Source organism: Tachyglossus aculeatus, chromosome 2 (genome assembly GCF_015852505.1).
Source record: "Tachyglossus aculeatus isolate mTacAcu1 chromosome 2, mTacAcu1.pri, whole genome shotgun sequence".
NCBI lineage: Eukaryota > Metazoa > Chordata > Mammalia > Monotremata > Tachyglossidae > Tachyglossus > Tachyglossus aculeatus.
Genome location: NC_052067.1, coordinates 57,663,197 through 57,691,193, shown reverse-complemented (window position 1 = coordinate 57,691,193; position 27,997 = coordinate 57,663,197). Strand labels below are relative to the sequence as shown.

At 43.0% G+C, this 27,997-nt stretch overlaps 1 protein-coding gene and 1 non-coding gene across 2 annotated transcripts in view; one reads left to right on the top strand and one right to left on the bottom strand.

Moving 5' to 3' along the window:
- Positions 1–27,997, bottom strand: part of PACRG (parkin coregulated) — a 499,437-nt gene that overhangs the window by 112,369 nt on the left and 359,071 nt on the right. The window lies entirely within an intron of this gene.
- LOC119924757 lies at positions 22,137–22,274 on the top strand. Its single transcript, XR_005449453.1, has one exon. It is a non-coding gene; the product is annotated as a small nucleolar RNA SNORA7 (small nucleolar RNA).

The window sequence follows — 27,997 nt, the reverse complement described above, 5'->3', positions numbered from 1 at the left end:
CAAAAGGCTCACAGTCTATGATGGAGGGAGAACGGATATTTAAGCCTATGTTACAAATTGAGAAATTAGGGCAAAGATAAATTACTTGCCCAGGGTGACACAGCAAGCAAGTGGCAGAGCCAGAATTAGAACCCAAGTCCTCTGACTCACAGCCCCAAGCTCTTTCCAGTAAGCCTCACTGCCTTGAACTGTTAATGTTAACATGAAATAATGTTATTTTCAATACTATGGCTATGATTGAAGCTTGCAATTCCAATACATTTCTTACTTTTCTTTGTCTGATCCATACTTCGTATAAAATACCACATCCCGTCTCAGCAATTTACTCGAGAAACCCAATAAATTTAATTTGGGAATCAGAATTGTTTTATCTCTTTATAACTCATTCTAACTTGTACAGTACATACAGAGATAAATTTTGGGACAATCTTTCAGATTTAAAGTAGATTACTAACGGAAGCACAAACAGTTTAACAATGAAGGAATTTAAATTGCCTATCAAGTCCTATTTGTATAGGCAGTGGCAAAAAGCTAGAAAACTGTGAAAAGAAAAGAAAGCTTAGTCAGAGAATGTGGATCAAATCAGGACACTTCCATATGTTTTTAAAAAGCTGGCGGATTTGGTGTTAACATCATAACTCCTTCAGGATGACATCCATCTGGAAGCACAGATTTCCAGCTAGCCTTTTCTAAGAGAGTCAAAGCCTCATTACATTGCATTTACTATTTGTGATCTGGGCGTCAGAATTCTATTTCAGATAAACATTCCAGACCCTACATTATTTAATCCAAACTTACATTTTAAATTTGTAGGACAACTAAATGTGTTCTTATGTGGTTGCCGATCTCTAATGAGTTCCTAAGAGTGAGAGATCGACCGCCATTAGTGAGAGACAAGGACATTGTCTTCTGTTTAGAAGTAATAAGCAGCCTCTTGAAATTTGTTATGGACACTCCTTTCTCTGACAAGTAGCAGATTTGGTTTCATTTTTCTAGAAACATTAGGCTTCTGAGTAATTACAAAAGGATATAAATGGAGGCAGGAAAGTAATCTATTATTTTTTTCTTCATTGAAGTTATCTAATTTAACTCAATCTCAACTGATGCAAACTGTTGACCCTTCCAAGGTCTCAACTTCCTTACTTGAAAATGGAGCAAATGGATATTAGGATAATAAATATGAAAATATCTGTAAGGAAGATTGGGCCCCAATAGCAAGAGGGAATAATATCCAGCTAGTTTGCATTTGCTTCAGAGCTTGATATATTTTTTCAGTTTTTCCCTTCTACCTTGTTATTACTCCAATTTTTCCAACTTTCCAGGCTGACCTTTTCAGACAGCATTTGGACACTTGTCCTGGGGCATTTATGTGGGTAGCTCTCACATTTTTGGGAAGAGAAGGGTAGGAATGGATTCACTGTGGGCAGGAAAAGTGTTTAGTGCTATACTGTACTCTCCCAAGCACTTAGTACAGTGATCTGCACAAAGTAAGCACTCAATAAGTATGACTGATTGATTGATCATCAGGGGTGAATTATCCTAAGTCCCCCTTCAGTATTCCTTCCCACTTCAAAATCCACTCTCATCCCTCCTATCTCTCAAGAGATCTCCTGCCTGCTTTCAAAATCTAGGCTGTTCCCCTTGTGTCTCTGACCCCATTCCTTCTCGCCTTCTAAAAACATTGATACCTACTCTTCTTTCCTTCCTGAAAGCGATCTTCAACCACTCACTCTCCTGTGGCTTCTTTCCCTCTGCCCTCAAACATGCTCATGTCTCCTGCATACTAAAAAAAAAAAAACCTTCTCTGGATCCCTCTTCTACTGTCCCATTTCCTTGCTCCTATTTCTTCCAAAACTCCTCAAAGGGGCTATATATATTCATTCATTCAAACATATTCATTGAGCGCTTACTGTGTGCAGAGCACTATACTAAACGTTTCAGAAAGTACAACAATAAAAAGTGGCATTCCCTGCCCACAATGATCTTATAGTCTATAGAGTCTAGTATAAACACACATAATAATAATAATAATAATAATAATAATGGCATTTATTAAGCACTTACTATGTGCAAAGCACTGTTCTAAGCACTGGGGAGGTTACAAGGTGATCAGGTCGTCCCACGGGGGGGGGTCACGGTCTTAATCCCCATTTTACAGATGAGGCAACTGAGGCACAGAGAAGTTAAGTGACTTGCCCAAAGTCACACAGCTGGCAAATGGCCAAGGCAGGATTTGAACCCATGACCTCTGACTCCAAAGCCTGTGCTCTTTTCCACTGAGCCACGCTGCTTCTCCTGCCTACTACTGCCACTTCTTCTGAACCCAACTCTCACTCCTTGACCTATAATCTGGTTTCTGCTCCTAAAACCTAAATGAAATCATCATCATGAAGTTCTCTATGGACCTCCTCTTTGCCAGACCTAATGGACTCTATCCTATCCTAATCCTCCTTAACAACTCAGCTGCATTTGCCAGTGTGGACCGCAAAGATCCTACATAATCCTGGTTTTATGGATGCAATTCTCTCCTGGTTCCCCTCTTGCTTTCCAGAGTGCTCCTTCTCAGTAGCCTTAGCTAGCTCTTCTTCCACATCTCAACCCATACCACTGCTCCTCAGGGTTCATTCACTCATTCAACCGTATTTATTGAGCGCTTACTGTGTGCAGAGCACTGTACTAAGCACTTGGGAAGTACAAGTTGTTCTGTTCTGGATCCTTGTCTCTGCTTTATAACACTTAAACCCTCGTGGAGTTCATCCACTTCCTTCGCTTTGGTACTACCTCTAGTAATAATTGTGGTATTTTTTAAGCATTTACTATGTGCCAGGCACTGTAGTAAGTGCTGGGGTGGATACAAACAAATCGGGTTGGACACAATCCCCCATTTTACAGATGAGGTAATTGAAGCACGGAGAAGTAAAGTGACTTCTCTATGGTCACCCAGCAGACAAGTGGCAAAGCTGGGATTAGAACCCACTCCTTTTGACTCCGAGGCCCATGCTCTACCCATTAGGGTACATAAAAGACAACCGGGCCTATATCACTGCCCCTCCTTATCATCTCTTCTGCACTCTCACCTTTGTTTCTTGCCTCCAGGACATCTCGACAATATTGATCTTAGGATGCTAGGGGAATCCACGGGGGGGGATATCCTGGAAGCAAGAATGCAGAGGACGTGAGGAGTCAGGGGTAGTGAGATAGATCTAGGTGTCATATGCACAGAAGTGATAGTTGAAGCCATGGAAGCAATGGAAGGGAGTGTAAAGAGAGAGGAGAAAGTGACCGAGAATACAGCCTTGTGAAAAACAAATCATGACGGACTCATTTCATTTCCTTCTAGGAGAAGAACCCACCAGGAAGGCAAGGAAGAAGAACTCAATGTAATCTATCCGGATTTCTGTGAATCTCGATTCTGTCCCTGTGATATTCTCACTGACAAGCTAGGAAAGTATCGTTTTGATCACGCTACTATAATTTGGAGGCGGAGACAGAAGGATCAGCCTTAGAAGTGGTTCTAGCCAATATCTTTATTTAGGATATGGACAAAGGAATTGAAAACATGCTCTTCAGATTTCTGCCAACACCTCAAGTTCAACATGCCTAAAATTATTTTTTTAATGGCATCTGTTAAACTCTTGCTGTCTGTCAGGCACTGGACTAAGTGCTGGGGTAGATACGAGATAGCAGGTTGGATGTAGTCCATGTCCCACACAGGACACACAGTCCTACTCCCCATTTTACAGATGAGGTAACTGAGGCACAGAGAAGTGAAATGACTTGTCCAAGGTCACACAACAGACAAACGATGAGCTGGGATTAGAACCCATGACCTTCTGACTCCCACGCCCACTAGACCATGCTGCTCATCACATAGTGAGTGCTGAACAAATGCCACAATTAGTAGTATTTACAACCTACGCTAATAGTCATTTGAACAACCACCACACTGGTCTAGTCACTTGCCAGATCTCAGCTTGACTCTCTGATCAGCCTCCTCTCTGACCTTTCTGCCTCCAGTCTTCCCTCTCTCCAGGCCATAATTCACTCTATCTGGATCATTTTTCACTCATCAAAACCTACCGATGACTGCCCATTCTTCTTAGCTTCAGGCAGAAAATCTGACCTGTGACTTTAAAGCATTAAATTAGCTGTCTTATCCTGTCTTTCCCCCATATCACCCCAGCTCACAGTCATTATTTTTCTCAAGGTAACCTATTCACTGGGCCTTGGTTTCACCTCTTCCCCCGCCAATTTGTTCCTCGTACAACTCCCCCAACCTGGAACTCACTCAGTCATTCAGTAGTATTTTCTGAGTGCTTACTGTGTGCAGAGACCACAATACTAAGTGCTTGGGAGACTGCAATGCAGCAGAGTTGATAGACATATTTCTTGCTCACAGGGAGCTCATAATCTAGAAGGGGAGATGGACATTAGAAGAAATTACAGCTAGTGAAAATAGGAGAGTATAAGTATGTGGGGTAAGTGCTTTGGGGCTGGGGTGAATATTAAGGGGTACAGACCAAAATGCAGAAGGGAGGGTGAATCTGTGCCACTTCCCCTCTCTTTCTCCGTGGTCACCATCCTGCTCTTCCATCCTGGACTGGCCACAGCCTCTGACTTCGCAACCACATTGTGGGAAGAGAATATGTCTATCATTGTATTTTACTCTTCCAAGTGCTTAGTACAGTGCTCTGCACACAGTAAACGCTCAATAAATATGATTGAATGAATGAATCCCAGAATGAGGGGACTGACAGGTATAGAAAGAGGGAGGGCAGTGCAATCAATCAATCAATCACATTTATTTAGCGCTTACAATTTGCATTTATACAATAGGAGGGCCTGTAGGTGAACAGGAGAGGGAGGGGAGGAAAAGAGCCAGATAAGCTGGAAGAATCGGGAGCTCACCTGGGGAAGAATGGGAGGCAACTTCCTCATGGGTTCCTAAAAGGAGAAACTTAATCAGCCTTCTATTTGTGAGGACGTGATTTTTTTGCTGAGGTGATGTGGACCCTTCTAAAAAGGACACTTAGGAAGCAAGAATAATCAAAGTGAAGTGTAGGGAAAGATGGACTCAGAATGAATGTGAGTCAGCAAGGTGATGTGATATTCAAAAACACCATGCTCAGACTGGGAATACGGTTGGAAAGAACCTAAAAAATATCTTTCCATTATGCTTAGCCATGGATCAGACCTCTTTTAATTACTGTCACTACATTTATTACAGTGTTCTGCATGCAGGGAGTGCACAATAAATTCTATTGATTAATGAATTTATCATGTGTTTTCAATGTGCAGAACATTGTACTAAGTGCTAGATAAAGGTACAAGCATAATAATTCAAACATGAACCCTGGTACAATATGAATGCAGGTAAAACTGGTGACTGATACATAGGGAAAGAGATAATCAGTAAGTGAAACAGAAAGAATAAATCAACCCCATCCATAATTTAAAATGTCTGTCTCCCCCTGTAAACAGTAAGTTCCTTGTGAGCAGAGATCACGTCTATCAACTCTGCTGTACTGTACTTTACTAAGTGCTTAGTACAGTGCTCTGCTCTCAGTAAGTGCTCAATAAATATCAATAAATGATTGACTGATTGCACAGCAATAACAAGAAAAGTGGCAGAATCTCACTGCTGAAAGAAACAGTTTTCAGGTTGCTCTCCATGGCTATTCTAAGTCCAAAAGTGAGCCCCATCTGGGTCCTTGAATAAGTTTTAATTTACCTCAGCGTTTACAACAGGGGTTAGCACAAAGTGAGTGCTTAAGAAAGAACATAACAACAATAATATTAATAACAGTCACAACTTTCTGGATGATTCTACAGAGGCTTTTACCCATGGGGCAGCCTTCCCTCCAGAGATAGTGATAGGGGGAGGGAGACATATTAATGATGATGATTGTGTTATTTGTTAAGCAATTCTATGTGCCAGGCACTGTACTAAGCGCTGGGGTGGATACAAGCAAATTGGGTTGGAGTCTGTCCCTGTCCCACGTGGGCTCACAAACTCAATCCCCATTTTCCAGATGAGGTAACTGAGGCCCAGAGAAGAGAAGTGTCTTGCCCTAGGTCACATAGCAGACAGGTGGCAGAGCCGGGAATAGAACCCATGACCTTCTGAGTCCCAGGCCCATGCTTCATCACCTACACTATGCTGCTTTATGGGCTGGTGGACCAACATGGATAGAGGTGGACCCTCGGTCATGTGACCACGGTTCACTTAGAACTCTCTGCCCAGTTTGGATCCCTCCCTGCCTACGAATAATTTGAAGAATCTGGACAGGGTCTGAAGAAAAAGCACCCTGAATGATAGGAGAATATATCCTAATAAGAATAATAATGACGGTATTTGTTAAGCGCTTACAATGTGCCAAGCACTGTTCTAAGCACTTGGCTAGATACCTCAGGTTGTCACATGTGGGGCTTGCAGTCTGAACCCCCATTTTACATATGAGGTAACTGAGGCACAGAGAATTTAAGTGGCTTGCCCAAGGTCACACAGCAAACAAGTGGTGGAGCCGGGATTAGAACCCATGTCCTCTGGCTCCCAAGCCCGGGCTCTATCCACTAGGCCATGCTGCTTCTTAAGAAGAAAGGGTGATGGATGAGGGGTTGTTTAATGGATAAAAAAGAAGACAGATATTAAAAATAATTTTAACAACTAAAGGCATTTAATTAAGCACTTAGCACTTACTAGGTACTGGAGCAGATAATCAGATCAGACACAGCCTCTGCCCTCCATGGGCTCTCAAGCTAGGAAGTAGGGAGGATGCATGTTTTATTCCCAATAACCAAATCCCCTATTCCAGACTCAGCTGATGAAGAAGTTTGTGACATCTCCATTGCAGGAGACACTGAAGAAAGAAAGAGGCAGCCATCTGTTCCAGACAATTTAATCCTTTGGAAGCAGATGGCTGGGCCAGATGACCTCTCCCCTGGCTTCTGTCCTCCCCTGCCCCTTCTAGTTCCATACTTTCAAAATTATATCATTCTACAGCTCAGTTTGAAAACCCTTGCCCCGTGTAGACTGAGCCAAAAGTTTCATCTAAAACTGAGGGGGTTTTGGAAGACTGTGAGAAAGCACGCAAATAGCAGACTTCGGCCAAAACCCGGCCTGTCAATTTTTGTCCCTTTGCAATGCTGACCTGAAGGTAAATTAGACTCCATGTCAGAGGGGTTCCAGGCCCCCTGAAACTGACGTAATTATTCCTGGGTGCTCCTCTTATCTGTCCCCTGACTCAGTGAGTGGGTCAGATATTATTCAGGTGCTCATGGTAGGAGTCTCTGTATCGGCACACCATGACAAGAGTTTGCCAACATTCTTCACTTCCCATAGAGCATTTGGGCTAACCTATATTTCCACTTACCTCCAGGACATATCTTTGTGGACGTCCCACCAACATCTCAAACTCACGTTCCAAAAGGGAACTTTTCATTTTTTTTTCTTAAACCTTCCCACATTGACTTCCTATTGCCTTTCAGCCCTCACAACAGGTTAACCGCTAAATCTGGCCAATATTTCCTCCATACCATTTCCTGAATCCACTCTTTCCTCTCCATTCAAACAGTTACCACTGAGGACCAAGTTCTTGCCATTTCATAGTTTGAGTACTGCATCAGCCTCCTTAGTGGCCTCCCTGCCTCCAGGCCCTTTGCACTTTGGCCCTTATTTCACTGAAATATTCCACCATTTTCTTGTTGCACTACTTGGCTTACCTCATGGGTAATTACATCATGGGTAATCTCCAATAGTTACCCACCTTCTTCCACATCAAATAGAAATCCTTACCATTGGCTTCAGGGCTCTCCACTAGCTCTTTCTCCACCTCTCTTCACTCACTGCTCTTCAGCTCACACTCTTCCAAAGCTCCCCTTCTATCTGTACATTGATCTTGATTGTCCCATCCCTTAGTCATGCTGCTTCTCCTTTCCTTTTTCTCCCGTAACATCACTGGGTTCTAATCTGGGCTCTGCCCTTTACCGGCTGTGTGACCTTGGCTAAATCACCAAACTTCTTTGAGCCTCATTTCCCTCATCTGCAAAATGGGAAATCAATGCCTGTTCACCCTCCTGCTTAGATTGTGAACCCCATGTGGGTCGTGGAGCATGGCTCGGTGCTTACTGTAGGCTTGTGGGGTAGAGCAGCTCAAGTCAGCAGTGGTGCTTCTCTGTGCCCAACATTAAACTCTTAGAAATTTTGTAGAATGGAAAATCAAAGCCCAAGTTTATCAGTTTCCCCAGGCCTGATAACCATCCAGCTTGTCAATGGCACTGCTTCTGCCAGCCAGGCTATCCTCTCCTTCAGCCAGACCGAGACCTGGCTGGAGAAGGAGGAACACCATAAAAGTTGGTAGACGTGATTCCTGCCTACGAGGAGCTTGCCATCTAGATGGAGAAAAAGTAAATTGCAGATAGAGGAAATGGCTGGGTGGAATTGGGAGTCATTTGTGGAAAGGTGGAACTTGAAGTAATGGAAGTTGATGAACTTCTTAAAGGGAGCAAGTGGGCTGAGAAGAGAAGGGAACCCAAAACAGAGCCTCGATGGATGACAACAGTGCTGTGGGGCTGAGAAGGGAGGTGAATAAAGGAAACAAGCCAAAGAGAAGCATAAGGGAGTGGGAGAAGAGGAAAGGAGGGTTTTCGTAGGGAAGGCCTCTTGGAGGTGATGTGTCTTCAATAAGGCTTTGAAGGGAGGGAGAGTAATTACCTGTCAGATATGTGGAGGGAGGGCATTCCAGGCCATGGGCAAGAGGTAGGCGGTGCGATAGATGAGATCGAAGTACTAAGAGATGGTTAGAATTAGAGGAGTGCAGTGTGCGGGCTGGGTTGTAGCAGGAGAGTAGCAAGGTGAGTTAGGAGGGGGCAAGGTGATTGAGGGCTTAAAAGCCAATAGTGAGGAGTTTCTGTTTGATGTGGAATACCACTGATTAATTGACTGATTGATAGACGGGCATGCATTCCACTGCATACTGAATGGGTGCATGAGAGTCTCTTTGAAGACAAACATACCTACTGGAAACAGGTACTCTGTCTATTGGGCATCATTTCCACCTACTCTTTTGTATTGTACTCTCCCAAGTGCTTAGTACAGTGCTCTGCACACTTTAAGTGCTTACTAAATCCCACTGATCCATCGATTGATTTATTGGGAGAGAGTTGGTTAGTGCTTCCGGAGTGCCTGGTTTTCAGAGATTTATAAAAGCAGTAGGGTAGTAACCCTGTCCTCAAGCAGCTTACCTTTGTTGATCAGTCAGTGGCATTTATTGAGCACTTAGTGGGTGCAGAGCATTGTGCTAAGCACTTGGGATTCAGATTCACTTTCTGTGGAGAGTGCAGTAGCTCAAAATTCCTAGCTGTGTGTCAGCTTATTATCTTGCCCCACTGCTTTCTGGCTTTCCCCATACTGGATCTGATAACGAGTTGGTCCTTATGATGTGCAGATTTCACCCTCATCACGGTCCAAATATTAATTTCCTTCAGGCTGAGATAAGCTACACATTCTACCCTTTATATTCATGAATGCTAGATGAGAGTCAATTTTAATTGCGCTGCATTTCATTTAAACATTTTGAAACACTGAACCCTGATTAATGTGGACCCCATAAAATCTACAATTTTATAAATCTAGCCAAATACTCTAAGTTTTTGAATTTAGCATGTCTGGGTGATGGCTTTAACAAATGAAAACAATACTCTGATTACATATTGAACTACATTATCCTGAAACTGTGTGCAAAAAAAAAATTCCATCTATTTGTTTAGAGGCTTAATGGGTATGCGGCATAATATCTTGGCTTTAGATTGACTAATTGGAAACTACTGACGCTGGCAGAGCTGAAAAATGTGAACCAAAAAATATTAACCATGCAGCCAGTCACGATCTGAAGATCTGACTGACCGTGAACATGTAAAGTAACATCAGATCATTTCGAAGTCTTCAAACTAAATACATCTCTAATAGAGCATCTGAATTGTATATGCTGCCTTCAAAACTGGAATGAATGTTAATAGCAAAGTCCAGGTTCTACCAGGGAATTCACCTTCCAGCTGTGATTTGATATTGCACTAGCATCGATATTTGCAGGGATAACTTTCTGCTTGATGCTTTTTTAATACCTATACTCTTGGAGCTGTACCCATTAAGCACTTGATGTTGACCACACCCTCAGCCCCACAGCACTTACGTACATGGCCTTATACCTCTATCTGTAATTTATTTCAATATCTGTATCTCTCTCTAAATTGTAAGCTTCTTGTGGGCAGGGATCGTGTTTACCAAATCTACTGTACTGTAATCTCCCAAGATCTTAGTACAGTGTGCTGCACTCGGTAAGTACTCAGTAAATAGCATCGAGAAGCAGTGTGGTTTAATGGATAGAGCATGGGCGTGAAAGTCAGAAAGTCCTGGGTTATAATCCCAATTCTGCCACTTGTCTGCTGTGTGACCTTGGGCAAGTCACTTCACTTCTGTGGGCCTCAGTTTCCTTATCTATAAATGGGGATTAGGACTGTGAACCCCTCATGGAACAGGGACTGTGTCCAACCTGATTAGCTTACATCTACCCCAACATTTAGTACAATACCTGGCTCATAGTAAGTGCTTAGTAAATACCTTTTTTAAAATAAAAATTGATTGAGCAAATGGAAAGTGAATGTAGATTTCTTTGGTAGTATGAGATATGTAAACGTGCACCTACTAATTTGCAGAGCAATGGTGAATAAACTGATTTTAAAATTGTTTCATAAAATATATTTGCATTTATTTTAGGATTATAATTTTAATATGGCAATTAAATAGTCTGGGAAGCAGCATAGCCTAGTGGACAGAGACCTGGTAGTAAGAAGGACCTGGGTTTGAATCCCGGCTCTACCACTTGTCTGCTGTGTGACCTTATGCAAGTCACTTAACTTCTCTGTGCCTCAGTTCCCTCATCTGTAAAATGGGGATTAAGACTGTGAACTCCCTGTGGGACATGAAGTGTGTCCAACCTGATTAGCCTGTACCTACCTCAGTGGTTAGAACAGTGCTTAGCACATAGTAAATGCTAAAGAATACTATTATAATAATAATTATTACTAATGATAATAATAATACATTTTTACTCTGGATGGTATAACTTTTCCTCTCTGAGAAATCACTTGCTAGGCAGTCAGCATTATTTAAATTTCTGAAGAGGGTCAAGCTCAGCGTAAATTCCAAAGTGCTTGGAATCCCAGATTTAGCAATACTCCTTAAAAACATGCATACTCTGCTAGCCCAAGATAGCTGCATTAGTAATATTACTGTCAGCTATAAGGAAGTTTTTCCTATAAATAATGAAATTTGTTTTGGTCAACTCTTCAAGGATATACCTCCAGAGCTGAGAGAAAGTACGAACAGTGACACTTGTTACAAATATTCTCAACTGATTACTGAAAATAAATTTCTGGCTTGCTCAGAGATATTCAATATATATATTATATACAATCTCTACACAGATGGTTCCCAAATCTACCTCACTATCCCTGACCTCTTTCCTCTTTGAAATCTCACATTTCTTCCTGCCTTCAGGGCATCTATCTCTACATAGATGTCCCACTGCTCAAATTGAAAACATCCAAAACTGAACTCCTCATCTTTCCTCCTAGATCTTGTCCTCCCAGACTTTCCTATCGATAATGACATCAACTTCACCATCCTCTTGTCTCACAAGCCCGCAACCTTGGCATTATTTTTGACTCCTCTCTTTTTCTTTCAATCTGCATATTCAGCCAGTCACCAAATCCTGTCAGTTCTTCCTTCGCATCATGAGAAGCCGCACGGAAAGAGCTAGTGGAAAGAGCACAGTCCTGGGAGTCAGAGGACCTGGGTTATAATTCCATCTCTGCCAACTGCTTGTTGTGTGACCCTAGGCAAGTCACTTTACTTCTCAGTATCTCAGTTTCCTCAACTGTAAAATGGGGATTCAATGTCAGCTCTTCCTCCTGCTTAGACTGTGAGCCCCATGCTGGAGACGGACTCTGTCCAACCTGCTTAACTTGTATCTACCCCAGAACTTCGAACAGTGCTTGACACATAATGAGCACTTAATAAACCCAATAATCCTAATACTACTACTACTATCATTACAATAATAATAATAATAATAACATTATCACCAGACTCCACCCCTTCCTCTGTCTTCAAACAGTTACTACCCTCCTCCAAAAACTTTTCAGGTCCCACCTCAAATTACGGCATTAACCTCACTGCAGACCTCCCTCTCTCCATCCTCTCTCCTCTCAAGTCCACATTCACTCTGCTGCTAGGATTGTTTTTCTAAAACCTCATTTTGCACACATCTCCCTGCTCCTCAAAAGCCTCCAATGAGCCTCCATTCCTCACCATATCAAGCAGAATCTCCTGACCACTAAGGCAACCCAATCAGCTCTTCTCCCTACCTTATTGTTGCCTCTCTGCCCCAACAACCCAAACTGCACGTTCTGTCCCTATAAAGCCAACCTACTCACTGGGCTCCATTCTTGTTTCTCTTGCTGTAAGCTAGCTTTGAAGCCTGTATTCATTTATTCAATCATTCAATCGTATTTATTGAGTGCTTACTGTGTGCTGAGCACTGTACCAAGTGCTTGGGAAGTACATTTCAACACAAATAGAGACAATCCCTGTCCAAAATGGGCTGTAGAGTTTAGAATGTAGACTGTAGACTGTAATCTCTAGACTGGTAAACTCGTTGTGGGTAGGGAATAGGTTTACCACTCTTATAGTCTACTCTCCCAAGTGCTTAGAACAGTGCTCTGCACAGAGTAAATGCTTAGTAAATACAATTAAATGATTGTCCACTGTCCATCTCTTGCTCACATCCTCCCTCCCACCTGGTACTCCCTTTTCCTTTCCCATTCAGCAGACTACTATTCTCTCCATCTCCAAAGCCCTTCTAAAATCAAGAAGCCAGATGGTGGGAAAGGCAAGAATAAGATGTTTTTATTAGGTTAGCTTGAGAGAACTGCAGACTGCAAGCACGGGTGGTAGAGAAGAGGAAATAAGTAAGGAGTGAGCTGAGAGCTTTAAAGCCAATGGTCAGGATTTTCTGCTTGATATGGAGAAGAGTAGGCAACCATAGGAGGTTTTTGAGGAGTGGGGAGACTGATACCAGGATCACTGTTGGAAAATTTTGAAGTTTACAAGAGTGAAGTGTGGACCAGAGAGGGGAGAGAATATGGAGGCTAGGGAACAGGCAACAAGGCTGATGCAGTAGTCAAGCCAGGATATGGCAAGACCTGAACCATCAGAGTAGAAGGGATGGACTTTAGAAATGTTATGGAGGAATAACCAACGGGATTTGGCGACTGAATGTGTAAAAGCAGGTTGAAGAATTGGGGACAATGGTGGTGTTGTTGATTGGGATAGAAAAGTGACTTCCAGAGGATTAGGGGAGAAGATGAAGTGTTCAATTTTAGATATATTGGGTTAGGGGTATGGGAAAGAAGGCAGGTTAGGAGGCTGTGTTCAGATCATGGCATTCACAGTTGGAGAGGTTAGAATTGGCACAATGACTAGCATCGTTTCAGGTTTCAGTGTGTAATAATAATAATAATAATAGTAATGATATTTGTTCAGCACTTAGTATGTGCCAGACACTGTACTAAGCACCGGGGGGGATACAAGCAAATTGGATTGGACATAGTCCCTGTCCCATATGGGTCTCACAGTCTCAATCCCCATTTTACAGATGAGGTAACTGAGGCCCAAGGTCACACAGTAGACAAGTGGTGGAGCCAGGATTAGAACCCATGATCTTCTGAATCCCAGGCCTGTGCTCTATCCACTATTCCATTCGGCTTCTCTACTTATGGGCCCATGTTGGTGAGGGGTGAGGTGGAACAACAGATCTGCTGAGCGGAGAGTGAGAGGAAGTATGGTGGTGGAACGTCTGCAGGAGAGACTATATGCATGTGGAAGATCCTGAGTTTTGATATATGGGAGGGGAAGGAAAGGAAGAGGATGAGGAAGACATCAAAATTGCCAGGAAAATCTCTTCTTCAAACCTCTGCATAAAGCTATGGGTCCTTCTAATTTGTTCAAGAGCATCATTTTGGGAAGAAACTACAAGGGAGGCAGAGAGCACTCCTTTAATAAAACAATTTTCAATTTTTTTGATGTTTAGTTTTGAAATGTAACCTCTATTTTGAAGAAAATAACGATAATAGAGAAATTGACACCATTAATATTCACTTTAGTCTGTCTTATTATGCAATGCATTTTCACATTGCAAGGGACTAATTAAAGCAAGAGAGGGAATACTCTCAACAGCTAAATCCACACATGATTTGCAAAATACTTCATAAGAGTGTCACCAACTCCCATTAACAAGACACAGCACTTACATGCACTAAATAATTGGCAGGTTATTTCTCTTCATCTTCCTTAAAAAGCAATTAGCTGTATGAAGTTACAAACTAGTGCAAATCTGAGGCCCGTAGCCCTTTTGGATGAGACTGCAGCAGCAACACATTTTAATAATCCTGGGATTTGCCATTTTATTGTACTTCAGAAAAAGGAATCCCCTTTAGTGAGTGGAACTGTATGGTCACACAGTTTTATGAACTAATGATCTGAAAAAGAAAGGAACAACCAAACTTCAACAAAAATGAGTCAAGCAAAGTTTTTTTAACATTTAATTTAAGCTTTAGGGATGGTGAGTTTGAGGTCTTCATTGATGATTTGCTGCTTCTGAAGCACCGCTCATCTCATGTGAATGTCAGTGTATGGGGCCAAATATTCCAAAGTTGCTTATTTTGAAATCCCGAATCTCTATAGACTAGATGACTTTGGGATCTGTGGGCCTCGTTACCCCTTAACCAAGTAGAAACTAAATTTAAAAAATTCTAAAAAATGATTTAGCTTTTCCAAATTATTGAAGGCAAACTTCTAAGCCTCTGTGGCAAAAGGAAATATAGGATTGGGCGAGGATCTAGAAAACTTGGGCAGTCATTAGTTTTTTCTTTTATTTCAGATAACTATGGCAAAATATATTTTTCCTGAGTTGAATTCATTGGGCCATGCTTTCTGTTGTTGACAAGGCCTAAGAATCCCTAATGATTAGGGAATGGGATGCAGCAAAGTGACCTAATCCTAGCTCACCACTTGTCTGCTGAGTGACCTTAGCAAAGTCACTTAACTTCTCTGTGCTTCAGTTTCCCCATCTGTAAAATGGGGATTAAATTCTACTCTCTCCTTCTTAGAGCCCCATGTGGGACAGAGATTGTGTCGAACACAATTATGTTCTATCTACCCCAACACTTAGTTTAGTGCTTGGCACATAGTAAGCACTTACTAAATACAATAGTTGTTATTAGCATGATTTGGCTCCTTATTGGTTTAATTTCAATATCATGAAAAGGACAACAGAGCTTCTCCATGTTTAAGCATAATACCAAAAGTCCTACAAAATAACTGGTTGTGAACCTATAAGTTTCAAGTTTCCACACAACCATTTCAAAAAGACTATTAACAGTGCAAAAACAGAAGATCCTAATAAATCTACTTTCCAAATTAATGTTTTATGACAACTCTTCCTGCACATTATCACTTATTGTTGTGTTGAAAAGGTAAAAAAAGCCCTTCCTCTTCCCTTTGCTGTTTTCAAAGACCGCTCTCCAAAATTTGGCAAGACTCTTTACCTCTCCTTGTAATCATCAGCAAATCAAGTGATGAAAAAAATCCTGACTGCAAATAGCTAAGCTTCTGCTCAGAATAGATTCATATATTGAAGTCTAGCTACACTGAGGTTTGCTCATTCTACACTGAGGTTTGCTCATTCATTAGAAGAGTTGACTTTTGAAGCATTACAACAAAGTCAAGCCCTGAGTTTCACCTTGATAAACAAAGTGGATCATGGTTCTATCAATATTCCTGGTATTTATATGCCATTAGGAAAGTATGCATGAGCTCAGAAACATGTGACAAGTGCCCTACTTAGTTGGTGACCTTGACATTTAGAGTTCAAGGTTAATTTTCTTTCCTCTCAGATCAAAGTAAAGGGATGGTTCTTGATAACTTGAACAGAATATCATTGCACCAGCGGGGAACCTCACTGTCACTTGCTTATCAAAAAGTTTGAAGTTATAATCCTTTGCTGAAGATGAGGCGATGCAAGTTTGAGTTTGCACAACTGACATGTTATTTATCTCTCTCTAATCTCAGGAACAGGATCTGATTTCTGTACCCATGCCTGTCAACCCAAACAAATCCCCATGGCAGAAGACCACAAGAGGAAACTTATTAGAAGGGACAAAACTCCCCAAGATTGGGGCTCTACATCTGTGATGACCTATGGTTAGGGTAGAGATGTCCTCCATTTCCAGTATTTGTGGTTTCCTCTCAGCCCAAATTAATTTTTCCTCAAGTAAGTCTGAAACAATCCTCCCCTCCACCGAAGCTCTAACCCCTCTAGTAAGATGGCTCATCCTTCTTTTGACTTCTAGCTGCCTCAGGCTAATGCTCTACTCCTCCCAGTTGGGATGCTGAAAATGGAAAGTGGAAATTTCTGATATTCCGCTGTTCGTTTAACCTGACTAACCTAAACCTGCTTAATGGTTGCCACCGGCTTTTGTGGAAGCAAAAGTCACGAAGCAAAATTCCTTGGCTCGTGTCAATTTTCATTCTGCTATGTTCAGCATTTACTATGTGCCAGGCACTGTACTAAGCACTGGAATTGCCAAGATCCGCCCTACATTGCCAAGATCCGCCCTTTCCTCTCCATCCATACCGCTACCCTGCTCATTCAAGCTCTCATCCTATCCCAGCTGGACTACTGCATCAGCCTTCTCTCTGATCTCCCATCCTTGTGTCTCTCTCCACTTCAATCCATACTTCATGCTGCTGCCCGGATTATCTTTGTCCAGAAACGCTCTGGGCATATCACTCCCCTCCTCAAAAATCTCCAGTGGCTACCAATCAATCTGCGCATCAGGCAGAAACTCCTCACCCTGGGCTTCAAGGCTCTCCATCACCTCGCCCCCTCCTACCTCACCTCCCTTCTCTCCTTCTACAGCCCAGCCCGCACCCTCCGCTCCTCCGCCGCTAATCTCCTCACCGTACCTTGTTCTCGCCTGTCCCGCCATCGACCACCGGCCCACGTCATCCCCCGGGCCTGGAATGCCCTCCCTCTGCCCATCCACCAAGCTAGCTCTCTTCCTCCCTTCAAGGCCCTGCTGAGAGCTCACCTCCTCCAGGAGGCCTTCCCAGACTGATCCCCTTCCTTCCTCTCCCCCTCGTCCCCCTCTCCATCCCCCCCATCTTACCTCCTTCCCTTCCCCACAGCACCTGTATATATGTATATATGTTTGTACATATTTATTACTCTATTTATTTATTTATTTATTCTACTTGTACATATCTATTCTATTTATTTTATTTTGTTAGTATGTTTGGCTTTGTTCTCTGTCTCCCCCTTTTAGACTGTGAGCCCACTGTTGGGTAGGGACTGTCTCTATATGTTGCCAATTTGTACTTCCCAAGCGCTTAGTACAGTGCTCTGCACATAGTAAGCGCTCAATAAATACGATTGATGATGATGATGATGGAATAGATCCAAAGTTGTCAGGTAGGGCACAGTCCCTGTCTTGCAAGGAATCACAGTCTTAATCCCCAGTTTTACATAAGAGGTAATGGAGGCACAGCGAAGTGAAGTGACTTGCCAAAGGTCACACAACACACAAGTGGCTGAGTTGGAATTAGAATCCAGGTCCTTCTTACTCCTAGGCCCGTGCTCTTTCCACTGGGACAACTTCTTTCATGTTCTCTGTAGATGAATTCACACTCCCCGAGAACAACATTCCTGAGGGAATGGGTAAAAGCATTTCTCAGCTCCAAATAGGAACATGAATTACTGCAAAGATTGCTTGAATTATTTTAATTAATAGGTGCATTCAATTAATTAGATAATTCCCTTGTTTTAAAAAGAAACCCAGAGGAAAATAGCTCTTGCTAAATAGCTCTCATTATTTGGATAAAGCTTTTGGAACTTCTCTAAGATTTTCCCAAGTGAGTGCACTGGATTAAACTGGGATAGGAAAAGCGAGTTCAGGCTAGTGCATTGTTTGGATTGTCTTTCGAGGCAAGTCTATCACATCACCATTTTTCAATTTTAAGGGACCAAAGGATTAGCCCTCTAGTTACTATTTGAAAGTGGATCTGCTTTCGAAGGTAATACCTATCCCCTGCTGGACCAGACAGTTCCTGTGTAAGCGAGAGGTGAAGAGTTGGCATTTAAAATCGGGATGCCAAACAACCTCCAGCTCCATCATGACAATGCACCTCCCAATGAAAGCAATTTCAGATCTTATTCAAAATGGATTCCGGTCATAAGGAAAACCAGGATTTTCAGACCTGTCTACAGATATGATGGATGACTGTCATTAATGGAATAAAAAAGCCCAATTACAAGCAAAAGGAAAATCAATTTGAGAGTAAAAGCACCCACTAATTAAATGCCATTGTTTCTATTTGGAAGGCTGTGTGGGATAGGAACTTTGTCCAAACTGATTAACTTGTATCTACTCCACTGCTTAGCAAAATACATGACACTTAACAAACAATAAATGCCATATTTACTGAAAGGAAACCTTCATGAAAAGTTAGAGCACAAGGACCTTTCTCAAAGTATTTGATTTCTCTTAGAAGATTTTGTCTCTCATATCCTTTCCATCCCACAAGGTCCCATTCCCATCCCCCAATTCCACCCTGACCTCTAGCAGCAGGAATATTCTGGCTCGGTAGTGAATAGCTCCCTTTGCTGAAGGGTGGCACCCCTGGGGTTTTCTGTGGGTTTGGCATGCCATGGGAACTATGAACTCTGGAAGGCTCCACATCCAGGATGGCTTTTTGTTTTGTTTTGTGTTTTATTCCCTCTGAAAAATGCTGGCTCTGAACATTTTTTCCTGAATGAAGTGTTCAGGGGTGAATGAATGTTAGAGGAGACAAATGCTCAGAGTGGGAAGAGCACAGGCCTGGAATCAGAGGACCTGGGTTCTAATCCCAGCTCCTCCATGTGCCCGCTCTGTGACCTTGGGCAAGTCACTTAACTTCTCTGTGCCTCAGTTACATAATCTGTAAATTAGGGATTCAAAACCGGTACTCTCTCCTGCTTAGATTGTGAGTCCTGAGGGGGACAGAGACTGTGTCTGACCTGATCATCCTGTATCTTCCCCAGTGCATAGAACAGTGCCTGTCACAAAGTAAGCACTTAACAAATACCACAATTATTACTTTTATGAGTCCCTTAGAGTGGTTTTCGGTTGCCTTGCCTACTGGTAACCATGAGATCTTCTCTAACTTGAACACTTCCCTCTTGCCCCAAACTTAATCACTCTTTTTCCTGGGCAGAGACAGCACGGTCTAGTGGTCAGAGCATGGGCCCCAGAGTCAGCAGGACCTAGGTTCTAATCCCGATTCTTCAACTTGTCTGTCGTGTGACTTTGGGCAAGTCACCCCCTCTCCAGACTATAAGCCTGTTGTGGGCAGCGAATGTGACTGTTCATTGCTGTACTGTACTCTCCCAAGTGCTTAGTACAGTGATCTGCACACAGTCAGAGCTCAATAAATAAGACTGAATGAATGAACTTCACTTCTTTGTGCCACAGTTCCCTGATCTGTAAAAAGGGGATTCATTCTGTGGGCCTGATTACTGTATTGATTACATGTATTACTGATTACTTGTATATATCCTAGCACTTAGTACAGAGCCTTGTACATAGTTAGTGCTTAACAGTTACCATTTAATAAAAAGAAAAAGGAGGGGGAAATGGCCAACAGACTGTGAGCCCGCTGTTGGGTAGGGACCCTCTCTATATGTTGCCAACTTGTACTTCCCAAGCGCTTAGTACAGTGCTCGGAACACAGTAAGCGCTCAATAAATGCTACTGAATGAATGAACTGGGAGAAGGGAGGGGTGAAGTGAATGGGCTGAAGATTGAAGTCTCTCCTCCTGACAAATTGCTGTTGACAGGTGTTCATGGTGCATGGCCCTGGGGGATGAGGGAGAGAAGAGGTGCTAAGAGTGTGCAGAACCTGCTGACAATGTCCCAGATTCCCATATTTAAGATGCTCCAAGGCACTTTGAGGAGCTGTAGTGGTAAAAACAAACTCCCTTAGTTTTCATTTATTATTCTTTAATGTCAATCAATCATATTTACTGAGTGCCTACTGTGTGCAGAGAACTATACTAAGTGCTTGTAAGAGTACAATATAACAAGCAATTAATAGTATTTATTGAGTACTTACTATGTGCCAGGCACTGTACTATGCGCCAGGGTGGATACAAGCTACACAGTCCTCGTCCCACATGGAGCTCACGGTCTGAGTAGGAAAGAGAACTGGAATTGAATCTCCATTTGCAGTTGAGGAAATTGAGGCACAGAGAAGTTATGTGACTTGCCCAAGGTCACCCTGCAGGCAAGTGGCAGCACTGGGACAGAGAAGTGGTGTGGCTTAGTGGATAGATAGAGCACAGGCCAGAGTCAGAAGGACCTGGGTTCTAATCCTGGCTCTGCTCCATATCTGCTGTGTGCCCTTGGATGAGTCGTTTCACTTCTCTGAGCCTCATTATTTCAGCTGGAAAATGGGAATTAAGTCTGCGGGCCCTGTGTGGGACAGAGACTGTGTCCAACCTGATTGCCTTGTATCTATCCCAGCATTTAGTACAGTGGCTGGCACATAGTAAGTGCTTAGCAAATTTCACAATTATATGATTATTATTTACCATTATTATTATTATTATTATTCCTGTGGGTCACAGTCCCATGCCTCATCCACTAGGCCCCGCTGCTTCCCATCATTGTCTTCCAATTATTCTGCTACACAAAAAAGTTTGCTCTTTGAGACACTGTGAAGGATGCTCAATAAACACGATTGAATGAATGAATGAATGAATGATGCAGTAGCCTGGGAGCTGCACAAGACTTGCATTGCCCTCCTTGAGTTGTTAATAATGACAGTAATAATAACTGTGACATTTGTTAAGCACTTATTAGGTGCCAGGCATTGATTGATTCATTCATTCATTCGATCATATTTACTGAGTGCTTACTGTGTGCAGAGCACTGTACTAAGCACTTGAGAAGTACAAATTGGCAACATATAGAGATGGTCCCTACCCAACAACGGGCTCACAGTCTAGAAGGGGGAGACAGACAACAAAACAAAACATGTGGACAGGTGTCAAGTCATCAATAAATAGAAGTAAAGCTAGATGCACATCATTAACAAAATAAATAGAATGGCAAATATGTACAAGAAAAATAAATAGAGTTATAAATCTGTACAAACATATATACAGGTGCAGTGGGGAGGGGAAGGAGTTAGGGCGGGGTGGATGGGGGAGGAGAGGAAATCAATCAATCAATCAATCAAATTTTTGAGCGCTTACTGTGTGCAGAGCACTGTACTAAGCGCTTGGGAAGTACAAGTTGGCAAGGAAAAAGGGGGCTCAGTCAAGGAAGGCCTCCTGGAGGAGGTGAGCTCTGGAGGAGGTGAGATCTAAGCACTGGGGCAGATACAATCTAATCGAGTTGGACACAGTCCCTGTCCCACATGGGGCTCACACTCTTAACCCCCACTTTACAGATGAGGTAACTGAAGGCACGGAGAAGTGAAGTGACTTGTCCAAGGTCACAAAGCAGACAAGCGGTGGAGCTGGGATGACAACCCAGGTCCTCTGACTCGGGTTGGGCACAGTCCCTGTATCCTGTGGGGCTCACATTCTAAGAAGAAGAGAGACCAGATATTGAATCCCCATTTTAAAGATGAAGGCAATAATGATAATAATATTATGATAATAATAGGGTGCACCCAGAGTGTTAACCATGGCACCTTGCTGACTACATCACTAGGATGCTGGGAGAGATTCCAGCTCCCAGCATCCTGCCATCTCTCCTCATACAGATTAAGCTCTGCTCATGTGATTTATTTTTGTCTAGCTCATTCTGTTCAGTGGACTCCTCTCTGATATTTATTTGTTTTCTGATTAATGTTTTACATTGACTATTTTGAATTTTCTCATTGAACATTGAGCAGTATGCCACTTGGCTTGCAGGGGTGCTTTTTTACTTTCCTCAGATCATTTCTGGGCTCTCTGAAAATGGTCAAGCTCCCCTTCTCAGGGTCACACCTGGAGAGTTTCCAGTAGTCTACCAGTCTTGACTACGGGAGGGAGAGTCAAGCAGAGGCCTACCCATTCCATTCCTAGCTTGGGCAGTGGCTAGCGAGTGGAAGGCAATCTGCTACAAGTCAAAATTCACCTGTGCTGGGCAGTAGCAGCATGGGAGAGAGTCGAGAGCAGAGACTCGAGTTTACTGTGTGGAATGGTAAACCACTTCTGTATTTTTACCAAGAAAACTCTATGGATAAACTACCAGAATGAGGGCAGATGGAGGTGGGGTGTTCTGGGAGAGATGTGTCCATGACATTGCTAAGGGTCGGAGACGACTTGACGGCATAAGACAAGAAATGGTCAAGCAAGCATTCTTATTCGTATGAGCTACTCCTGTTCCTTCAGTCAATTCTTTCTATATGCCTCATTTCCTTCTGAAAGTCTTCCCTGATTCATCTCTTCTACGCCCACATTATTTCCCCATGGATTTCCCCCTCAATACTTCCATGTCACCTGTGCACTTTTTAAAATGGTATTTGTTGAGTACTTCTATGCGCCAGGCACTGTTCGAAGCTCTGGGGTAGATACAAAGTAATCAGGTTGGACACAATCCATGTCCCACCTGGGCCTCACAGTCTTCATCCTCATTTTACAGATGAGTCACAGAAAAGTCAAGTGACTTACCTAAGGTCATAGAGCAGACAAGTGGTGGAGCCAGGACGAGAACAAAGGTCCTCTGAACTCCAGACCCATGCTCTATCCACGATGCTAAGCTGCTTTCACTTGAGTCTTCACCCCCTAAGCAATAGCTGTATGACTTTGGGCAAGTCACTTAACTTCTCTGTGCCTCAGTTACCACATCTGTAAAATGGGGATTAAGACTGTGAGCCCCCCTTGGGACAAGCTGATCACCTTGTAACCTTCATGGTGCTTAGAACAGTGCTTTGCACATAGTAAGTGCTTAATAAATGCCATTATCATCATCATCATTAGACACTATCCTCCACTCCCCCCACAGAACTTAACGTACTTATCTTTAACCTCTATTGCTTTTCCTTACCTATAATTTATTTTGGTGTTTGTCTCCCTCACTAGATTGTAAGCTCCGTAAGGCCAGAGATCATTTCTACTAACTCTACTGTAGTCAGTCAATCACATTTATTGAGCACTTACTGAATGTACAGCACTGTACTAAGTGCTTGGGAGAGTACAGTATAACAAAAGAACAGACACATTCCCTTCCCACAATGAGTTTACAGTCCCGAGGGGGAGACAGACATTAACAGAAATAAATATATCACAGATATGGACATAAGTGCTGTGGGACTCTTCGAAGCCCTTGGTATTATGCTCTGCACAGAGTGGGTACTCAATAAATGCTACTGACTGACTAAAAATTATGTTGCCATGACGGCGGCAGTGAGCTACATATCACTGCTACTCCAGTCCTCTTAGCTGTCGAGCTGCTGGGCAAGCCACTTAACTTCTCTGTGTCTCAGTTACCTCATCTATAAAATGGAAATTAAGACTGTGAGCCTCTTATGGGACAGGGAATCTGTCCAACCCTATTTGCTTGTATCCACCCCAGCGCTTAGTATAGTGCCTGGAACATAGTAAGTACTTAACAAGTACCACAATTATTATTATTATAGAGGGGTGGTGCCTCAGCCCACATAGGGCTGGGCTAGGAAGAATCTACTATGACCTGTCCCACCCTCAAAACCACCCCCAGCTGATTGCTCCTTGCCTGCAAAAGAGTCCCACCTCTCCCATTTTTCCCTGTCTCACACAGCACGAGGCCCTGAGCTCCTGAGCTGCCTGCCTGGGGTGACTTCACACACCTCTTCAACGACCACCCTAATATCAAGCTGACCCAGCAAAGAAAGTTGGAAGTGGAACAAGAGCCTCTGCCTCAAACTTCAGATTCAGGCTAAGCAGAAGAGGAAAAGGCTACGCTGAGCTTTCCTCCCTCCCCTCTCCGCAAAGCCAGTTTAGCCTTCTGGCAAAAGACATTTTTTACTTTCAACTCCGAGTATTGTGAGGAAAAAAGATAAAGGTAAAGTTAGAAAAGGCATAAATGGGTGGGGGGTAGGGGTGAGAAAAGCAAGAGAGACGATGGGAGCATTAATAAAATACAGTAAAGTCCAGAGTAGACCCAATATCATCACACGTGAAAGCTGGGAAACTACGTCAGCAGAATGATCAGTAATGGCCCACTGAAGTCTAGAGAGGAGCCGTTCTTTTTGAGCAGAAGCTTTGAGATGAGACAAAAGCAAAACCAGTGCCAGGCACTACAAATAACCAACTTGGCAGCACATCAAAGGACAATTTTTATCCATGAATGCTTCAGATGGGTCCACACTAAACTCTACATTGGTAAACCTCACCATCGTGGCTCAGTGGAAAGAGCACGGGCTTAGGAGTCAGAGGTCATGGGTTCAAATCCCAGCTCTGCCACCTGTCAGCTGTGTGACTTCGGGCAAGTCATTTAACTTCTCTGTGCCTTAGTTACCTCATCTGTAAAATGGGGATTAAAACTGTGAGCCCCCCACGTGGGACAACCTAATCACCTTGTAACCTCCCCAGCGCTTAGAACAGTGCTTTGCACATAGTAAGCACTTAACAAATACCACCATTATCATTATTATTATCAACTCTGAATTCCAAGGCCAACTGCATCTCTGGTGTATACTTCTTTTTTGGAGTTTGCTCATTAGTGCTAACCTAGTCCTGTAATAGAATCTCCTGATAAAAGATCCCTTGAATTTTTTTGGATAAGTTTTACATACCATTACCTGTCTGAGATCAGCGATATATGTTTTATTGCTCCCCTTTGTTTTATTTTACATTCCTTGCTTTTGCCTTTCTATGGTATTTGTTAAGTGCTTACTATGTGCCAGATACTGTACTAAACACTGGGGTAGCTACAAACTAATCAGATTGGACACAATCCATGTCCCATATGGGGCTTACAGTCTTCATCCCCATTTAGGCGGATGAGGTTAATGAGGCCGAGAAGGTAAGTGACTTGCCCAAGGCCACACAGCAGGCAAGTGGTAGAGATGGGATCAGAACTCAGGTCCTGTGACTCCCAGGACCATGCTCTTTCTCCTAGGCCACACTGCCTCCCTGTCAGAGGAACCACTCTTAATAATGGTTTACAAAATGGAGAGGTTGGAGTGGTGTCTTCCGCTGATGAGGTCTGCCCCACAAACACAGACTGTTTCTCTTCTTCCTACTAACCACCCAGCAGTGTGAGCCATTTGGATTGAGGTGCCCAGAAAGAAAGTGCAGATGATGCAGCAAAAACCGTCATCACTTCTGCCACAACAACTCACCTCTTCCATTCAATCATATTTACCGAGCACTTAATCACATTTATTGTGTGCAGAGCATTATACTCAGTGCTTGGGAGAGTACAACAATAGACACATCACCTGCCCCCAGTGAGCTTACATTCTAGAGGAGGGGGAGACAGACAGTAATATAAATCAATAAATTGCAGATAGTTTTATAGTTCTGTGGGGCTGGGAGGGGGGGGAAATAAAGGGAGCAAGTCAGGGTGACGCAGAAGGGAGTGGGAGTAAAGGGGGGTTCTTAGTCAGGGAAGGCTTCCTGGAAGAGATGTGCTTCCAATAAGGCCCTGAAGTGGGGAAGAGTGTCTGTTGGATTTGAGGAAATAGGGCATTCCAAGCCAGAGGCAGGATGTGGCTAAGGGATAAGTGGCAAGTTAGGCGAGATAGAGGCACAGTGAGAAAGTTAGCACCAGAGGATCAAAGTGTGCTGGCTGGGTTGTAGAAGGAGAGACGGTGAGATAGGATGAGGCAAGGTGATTGAATGCTTTAAAGCCAGTGGTGAGAAGTTTTTGTTCAATGGCGGTTTTTGAGGAGTGGGGTGACATGCCCTGAACATTTTGGTAGAAAAATGATTTGGGCAGCAGAGCGAAATATGGACTACAGTGGGGAGAGGCAGGAGGCTGGGATGTCAGCAAGGAAGCTGATGCAGAAATCTAGGTGGGATAGGATGAGTGATTGTATTAATGTGGTAGCATTTTGGATGGAGAGGAAAGGGCAGATTTTAGCGATGAAGGCAACTGAATCTCCATTTTCTAGACTTGGAAACTGAGGCCCAGAGAAGTGACTTGCCCAAGTTCTCAGAGCAGTCAAGTGGCAGAGCTGGGATTAGAACTCAGGCCTCCTGACTCCCAGGCCTATCATCTTTTCAGGAGGCCATGTTCCTTCGGTATGAAAATCATGAAATAAGACACTCACTTGGGTGGAACTAAGGCTTACCGAACCAGTGGTATCTGAACAATGCTTATGCTAAATGGCAAGAGGCCAGAAAAAGGGCACTGCTCTATTTTCATGGACAAAATGTGAAAGGAGTGCTCACACACTAGCATTGGTGCAAACTCTGGTGGATTCTTAGGTTTATATCCTGCAGCTGTGTATCACTTGGAGGGATCCATATGTTTTTTGCTAATGACTCGGAGACTATATTCAATCAAAATGTCTTTTCACTGGCACCAAATTTGGAGCCTTTTGTTTGTCTGTTTTTTTAAATGGTATTTGTTAAGCACTTACCAAGTGCTGGGCACTGTAATAAGGGCTGGGGTAGATACAAGCTGATTAGGTTGGACAAAGTCCACATCCTGCATGGGGCTCACAGTCTTAATCCATTTTACAGATGAGGTAACTGAGATACAGAAAAGTTTGAGTGACATGCTATTGATACCTGTCTACTTGCTTTGTTTTGTTGTCTGTCTCCCTGCTTCTAGACTGGGAGCCCCTTGTTGGGTAGGAAGTGTCTCTATCTGTTGCCAAATTGTACTTTCCAAACACTTAGTACAGTGCTCTGCACACAGTAAGTGCTCAATAAATACGATTGAATGAATGAATGAATGAATAAATGAACTTGCCCAAGGTCACACAGCAGACAAGTGGCCGAGCTGGGATCAGTACACAGGTCCTTCTGAGTTCCAGGCCTGTGCTCTATCCATGCTGCTTCTCTAAGGCTATAGTGGCTGTGGCACTTATGGAAGCTGGTCAAAGCTGAATCAATCAATCAATCATATTTATTGGGTGCTTACTTTGTGCAGAACACCGTACTAAGTGCTTAGGTGAGTACAATCTAATAGAGTTGGGTAGACACGTTCCCTGCCCACAAAAATGATAGGTGAAAAATAATTTTCAAAATAACTTATCTGCACCTAATTTCTCTCTCTACATGTGAGGTTAAAATTACAACATTTCCAGCAGCAAGCCGGTTCATTCATTCACTCATTCATTCATTCAATCGTATTTATTGAGTGCTTACTCTGTGCAGAGCACTGTACTAAGCGTTTGGGAAGTACAAGTTGGCAACATATAGGCGCGGTCCCTACCCAACATGGGCTCACAGTCTAGAAGATCAAGGACTACTAATCAATTCACTCTTCTCTACCCAGACACCGACTCCTAAATCCAAGGAGCTTATACTAAACGACCATCCTTCTTTTTGTTTTAGTTCATTGGAAGCGGAGGTTATTGAAGTTGCGACGGTCACATGGCCATCAATACGATCCAACTTTCCTAGGCTCATAAATGCAAAGCATTTCCTCAGAGACTTGTGAACAGATGCTACAGAGATGTCAACACACACAATTTTGATATCGTTTTCAAAGAATTATATACTCCTATTTATTCTCTTTCTTTCTTTCTGACATTTGTTAAGCTCTTAGTTGGTGCCAGCTGCAGTACTAGGCTTAAGAGGGGTGGTAAAGCATAAAGACCCTGAATCAGATCCAGGCTTTGGCCCACACAGACCTCATGAAGAAGGGGGAGAAAAAAAAACATACTGTGAAAGAAATAACCTGGCAGATT